The sequence below is a fragment of the Echinops telfairi genome, unplaced genomic scaffold (assembly GCF_000313985.2).
Source record: "Echinops telfairi isolate 266 unplaced genomic scaffold, ASM31398v2 ScPeMD7_5;HRSCAF=22, whole genome shotgun sequence".
Lineage (NCBI taxonomy): Eukaryota > Metazoa > Chordata > Mammalia > Afrosoricida > Tenrecidae > Echinops > Echinops telfairi.
Window position 1 is genome coordinate 22,030,847 of NW_022103901.1, and position 6,648 is coordinate 22,037,494.

General features: G+C 43.6%; 1 long non-coding RNA gene across 1 annotated transcript in view; it reads left to right on the forward strand.

Annotated features, from left to right (window-relative positions):
- Nucleotides 1–380: 380 nt before the first annotated feature.
- Nucleotides 381–6,648, forward strand: part of LOC123521225 — an 11,236-nt gene continuing 4,968 nt past the window's right edge. Inside the window, exons 1-2 of the long non-coding RNA XR_006679703.1 lie at nt 381–504; nt 4,517–4,723. This is a non-coding gene — a long non-coding RNA (uncharacterized LOC123521225). The remainder of the gene's footprint in view (nt 505–4,516; nt 4,724–6,648) is intronic.

Below are 6,648 nucleotides of genomic sequence, written 5' to 3' on the forward strand. Positions count from 1 at the left end.
CAAGACCTCTTTAAAGTACTGAAAAGCAAGGATGTTCTTTTGAGGACTAAGGTGTGCTTGATCCAAGCCATGGTATTTCGGTTGCCTCATATATATATAGAAGTCAAACCTTGGATCAGGAAGATGGAAAAAGAATCAATGCACTTAGATGATGGTGCTGGTGAAGAAGATGGAAAGTACTATGGACTGCCAAAAAAACAAACAAATCTATCTTGGAAGCGTACAGCCAGAATGCTCCTTAGAAGCCAGGATGGTCAGACTTCATCTCAATATGTTGGATGTGTTATCAGGTGAGACCAGTCCCTGTAAAAGGGCATGATTCTTGGTAAAATGGAGGGGCAGTGAAAAGCAGGAAGACCCTCGATGACATGGACTGACAGTGGCTCAGCAATGGACGCAGACCGGGTGGCGCACAGGACCACGTCTTGTGTCCTGCTGTTGCACACCGTGAGTCGGAACCACTCATTAACAACAACGTCAACGCCATGTCTTTACAAATCTCAGGTAAGTATGAAGTAGTCGTTGTTATAAAAGGTGCTCTCCTTTTTCTTGGCCGAGGTCTAATGAGAACCCTCTAGCACAGACTCTTTTTAAACTTCCGAATCTTTTCTTAGCTTCTCGTCACCCCCTTTAGTTTCTCTCTCCTTTGGATGTTCTTACAGAAGGAAGTTTTGAAAAGTGGGTTCTGTCAGAGAAAGTGCTCGATATTTTTGTTTCAGGCAGAGAGGGGATGGGGAAGCTTGTATTTTTGCAGTTTGATTTTGCTGGACTGGGGTTTCGGTTGCCCGGGAGGAGTGGGAAGGAAGCTTCTAAGAGTCAGCGTTGCAGAAGAGAAGTTTCCTGCTGGGCAAAGCAGTTTCCCTTCGGAGTTTATTTTGGTAGCAAATGTTAGCTAGGACACTGGCCTCTCCTCTAAATGGGCTCATTAGGTGCACGCTGCGGAAGTGCTTCTGCTTGACTTGGCAAGCTGGCCAGGGTAATTGCCAGGGACAGTAGCTCCATGGGCCAGCCCTGATGCTATCCCTGTCTTTAACCTGTTACCTAGCCTCTTCCTGCCCTTGTGGTAGTTCCTCTTTAGAGTGGCCCAAGCAGGCAAGCTTCCCTGTTTTCCAAAGCTGACAATTGTCTCTCTCAATCTGCCCAGTTCTATTTACATTCTGTGACTCATTAGGATTTTTCAAGAAGAGGAATTAAAGGCTTGCATTTAAATAGTCATAATAAAAATACAGACTTTTAAAATTTCCCTTTTGATTAGAAAAAGCGTCTGTCTGGGTTGTGAAACCAGGAACGATTTTTGTTTTATTTCTCTTGCAATTAAAATCTCACAGGGCACCTATAGCTGTTTATTTGCTTGGTTTTTGTGAAAACACCTGCCATTTCAGCATTTTTTTTTACATGTACAATCAGGGGCGTATTGTTGAGTCATCACCATTAGCCATTTCCAAATCTTTCCATCACTTCTAACGAGAACTACTTTTGCTGAATTATTTTGTTATTTTTTTAATTTCAAAATTACAGGAAATAATATAACAGATATCGTCACATCTACTGCAGAGGTTTAACAGATGCTATTATTTGGCATATAAGGAGCCTGGCAGTCTAGTGACTATGCGTTGGGCTGTGATCCACATGGTGGGCAGTTCAAAACCACAAGCAGCTCTTCAGGAAAAAGACGACTTTCTATTCCTATAAACAGTTACAGTCTCAGAAAATCACAGGGAGTCACTATGTGTTAGCATTGACTGAATGGCAGCGAGTTGGAACTTTGGGGTTATTATTTGGCGTATGAGTATTCATTGAACATATATTTTGGCAGCAGACCTATCTCTTCTTTTATAGTTAAAGGCCTCAATGTTGTAGTTGTTGTTAAGTGCCATTACATTGATTCTGACCCATAGCAACCTTATCTAACTCAACAGAGCAGAATGCTGCCAGGTCCTGCACCGTCCTCACAAGTGTTCGTGTGCATTAGCCCGTGGTTATAGCCATGGGGTCAACCCATCTTGCTGAGTGCCTTATTCTTCTCGGCTGTTCCTCTACTTTACCTGGATGACGCTCTTCTCCATGTACTGGTCTCTTCTGACAACTTGTCCAAAGTATGTGAGATGAAGTCTCGCCGTCCTTGCCTATAAATAACACTCTGGCCGTACTTTTGAGAAGACAGCTTGGTTTGTCTGTTTAGCAGTCCATGGCACGTCCAATATTCCTCTACAGCATCATAATTCAAATGCAAGGATCCTTCTTCGGTCTTCCTTATTTCATGTCTAACTTTCACATGCATATGAGGCAATGGAGAATACCATGGCCTGGGTCAGGTGCCACTTACTCCTCAGATTAACACGCTTTCTTTTCAACACTCTAAAGAGGTCTTGTGTAGCAGATTTGCCTAATGCAACTCATCTTTTGATCTCTTGACTGCTGCTTCCATCAGCATTGATTCTGATTTCAGTGCTCAGAGAAAATTACTCAAGGACCCTCGAAAGCAGAGGTTCCCAAACTTATTTGACCTACCAATCCTTAGAAAACAAACAAAAAAACCCTCAGCCTCCACTTGACAATGAAAACGTTCATACTCTAGTCCACAATCCAGGCTAAAGTGTAGACAGTTTTTGCTCCCTCTTGGACAATACCAGCGCTTCCCCCAGGGGGCGATATCACCCCTTTGACTGCTTAAACGAATCCTTCTGGAAGTGGCTTGCTTTCTACCAATGGAACATGGAGCTAATGCTGTTAAAGGGATTCCCCCTCCCTCCGAAATCCAAAATGGGGTCTAGGACACTGTGGCTCTTACCCTAGCCATTGGAAAGCATCTTGTGGGTAGTGGATGGGTGGGTGTGCACACTTAGCTCAGATGTCTGTGAGATTTTTTTTAATCAATATTTTTATTGACACATCTTACTCACTTCAAGATACCCTTCCCTTCCCATACAGTTCTGTTGTTCAATCCCATTGGATGGAGTTATATAATCATCAATGCTATCAACTCCCCTCTCTCTGCCCCCTTCCTCCCCTCCCCCCGTCCCACCACTCCGCCTCACTTCCCATACCCTCAGGAAACCCTTACTCTTGTTACTGTCTCTGAAGGGTCATCTATCCTGACTACCATGCATGGAGTGATCTTAATTGTACAATGAACATACACAAGTTTAACATGACCAATGAGGTATATCGCATAGGGACCATAATAGTAGGGGAGAAATCTTAAAGAACTAGATAATAGATAGGTGGTTCATCAGTGCCATGCTGCACCCTGGATTTATCCTCTGTTCTATGATGCCCTTCTAAGAGGGACTGTCCAATTGTCTTGCTAGTGGATTTTGGGTCTCCACTACATCCACTCCCCTACATATAGATTTGCTTGCATGTTTTTTGAACTTCTGATACCTCTTCCTGTTGATACCTCATGATCACACAGGCTGAGGTGTTTCTCCCATGTGGGCTTTGTTGCTTCCCTGCTAGATGGCCGATTGCTTAAGTACAAGTCTTTAAGACCCCAGATACTATAGCTTTCGATAGCCGGGCACCATCAGCTTTCTTCAGCACATTTACTTATGCACCCATTTTTGTCTCCAGCGATGGTGTAAGGAAGGTGGGCATACGATGCCACACTATTAGAACAATTCATTCTTATACTGAGGTAAGATTTCAGTAGAAATCCAAAGTCCATCTGCTTCCTTATTGCATTTACATATCCATGCATATATAAACAAATACACACATATTCATATATATATATACATAGGTATATTGGGTATTTTCAGGGCTGTCCTCTGCAGAGCTGCTATCTAGGGAGAGCACATCATGTCTAGGGCCGAGGCTGGCTCGCAGTCCTCTCTGCGAACAAGCTGCTCTGAGCAGGAACATCTCCCTCAAGGACTGGCACACCGGAATAAAGTCTACTCTCCTCTCCCTTTCCTGTGGAGACATAAACAACACCCTCCCTTTGGGTGGGTTAGTGCCCTGACTTCCCATTGCCTGTGTTTTTCTTTCCCCACCCCTCTGTGGGCCTTAAAGGTGGAGGAGAAGGTACCTTTCAGCACAGGTGCTCTCTGCAGCTGTTGTTGATGACATATGAACCCTTGGGTTTGGTCTGGCTCTTGCCAGAATATCTGGTCCTCAGCCGGGAAATTGTGGGTTGTGCACATTTTTCCTTATGCCCATTCTGTTGTTTGAACCTACCTCAGTGGACTCATGTTGTACTTGGCCTTTTGTGCTTGGCTAAGTACACTCAGCATAAAATCCTCCAACTCTTTCCACGAGATGAGGTGCTTCATCATTTCATCACCATTTTTAGGGATGCATAGTCTTCCACTGTGTGTATATAGCAGATTTTTAAAAATCCATTCATCTCTTGCTGGAAAGTTAGGTTGTTTCCAATTTTTTTGTGATTGTAAACTGAGCAGCGATGAACATTGGGGAGCAGATGTCTGGTCACGGCCTGTTTCTTATTTCTCCTGGGTATATTCCCAGTAGGGGATTGCTGGGTCGTGTGTAACTCAATTTCCATCTGTTTTAGGTATCATCAAATCACTTTCCACAGGTATGTCTGGGAGATTTTTATCCAGCCACTCCACAGCTTTGAGAGCCTCACTCCTCAAAGTGGGACCTGCAGACTCCGGTTACCCAGATGCTTTGAGAAAAGCAGAACTGCTTGGTGCTCCTCACACCTGTGTACACATGAATCGCCCGAGAGCTGGTGAAAATGCTGATTCAGATCCAGCAGGTCAGGAGTGGGGGTTGTGACTGTGCATTTCTCGCTAGCTTCCAGTGCTGCTGCTGCTGCTGCTGTGATACCTTGGTGAGCTTTGTTCCACACTGAAGGAGGCTGGCTTGTTGCGTATAGCTGAAATATCCTTGGGTTGGTAAGAGTTAGTGTTGTATTAATTTTAAAATGTTGTGCATACCACCCTGATCCTGGAGGAGTCATTTGATTTCTAGATTGCTTTGTTCTGCCAATTTTGTGCATCCCAGTGATTAAGAAGTAGTGTAATCAATTCTTTGGATAGAGTCCAGTAGAGTTAACTCAAAGTAAAATATATTTGAGAAAAGTAGCACACTTTTTTAACCTTCCTCAACCACAATCCATTTTCAGTATATCTGAGATAAGATAAATGCCTCATTGTTGGTACACAGAGGATTTTAGGTGCATCAATTTTTAAAATCTGTTAATATTCTCTGAGATGTCCCTGGATGGTGAAGATAATTGACACTCTCGGCTGTTGACCGAAAGGTTAGAGGTTTCAATTCATCCAGAGGCACCTCAGATGAAAGGCCTGGTGGTCTACTTCAGAAAAATCAGCCAGGGAAAACCACAAGGAGTAGTTTTAGTCTAATACACATGGAGTTTCCATGAGTTGGAATCATCTGATCAGCAACTGGACAGGGAATATTTGTTTCAGTTCGAGGGATTCACTAAATTACACCTTCAGAATTCTGCACCAATTGAGAAACACACACACACACACACACACACACACACACACACACACACACAGAAGGGCCAGGTGGGAGATTACAGTCACACCCTCTTTAAAATAAAGCTGTGCTGAGACCTGGCCTCTCAGGAGTTGAGAGGTGCCATCAATGCCTTCTGAACCTGTTCCCTTTGGGCAGCCCCCCCACGTTTCAGATCAGTTTACCCAGATCACTGCCTGACCTTGGATGGAGAAAGCAAGAAAAGCTAAACTTGCTGATAAATCGGCTCCACTTAATCAAGAAGTTCGGACCCATGACTGTGACCTGTCGGCCAGGTACCTTCTCAGTGCCTCTGTGAGTCAGAGAAAGCCCCCAGCAGTGTTTTGTGACAACTCTCTCGCAGGAGCCAGGAGGATGTGCTCCTTTAGAGCATTAGCTATGCCTTTGTGTCTTAACTACTCATAATCGATGGACCAGCTTTTCCATCTTCAGTGGAAACATAAATAGAAGAGATGATGTAAAGAAAAATATTATGTCAGAATACAGGTATGGCAGAAAATGTAAGAGCGACGTTCAAATGTCTGATCCAACGACTATTTCCTCAAAACTCTGCCACATCTCTTCCCCACAATCTGGAGAGCAGCATCTCTCTTCCTGATGTTCTCCAGGAGCGACGGGCAGGCGTCCCTTCAGTTATTTGACCATGGATCAGGATTTCGCTCAATGGAGAGTGATTAGACCTCATAAACGAAGCCTCTTGATATATTATTAACTTTGAGTCCATAGATATAAATAATTGATGCATCAGATCATATGATCTTAATAATATTGATTCAGAGGTTCTAATTCTCTCTCTCTTTAAAAAAATCCACTGTGATAATCAGAGTGGGTAGAATAGCAAATTCCATTCTAGAAAATGAAATAAAATGAGATTGTGCCCTATCACAAGTTGACGGTGTGCCTGGATGAACTAGAAACACGGCCTACTGATGTGGCAGAGAAGGAGACCCAAATCCTGTGCTCCCTTAGATGCCAAGGTCAAAGCAGCTGGTTCTAGGGAAGACATGAAGTAGCCAAATGAGATGGCTTTTAATAGTGCTAGGTAGAATGAGCTAAAGGTGAATGATGGCACTAAGAACATCTGTGTTTGGCAGAAAAATCTTGGCATCCAAGTGGGAAATATTAAATTATTCTGTCCCAAAGGTTCATCCAGTCAGTTACATAGGGGCCACT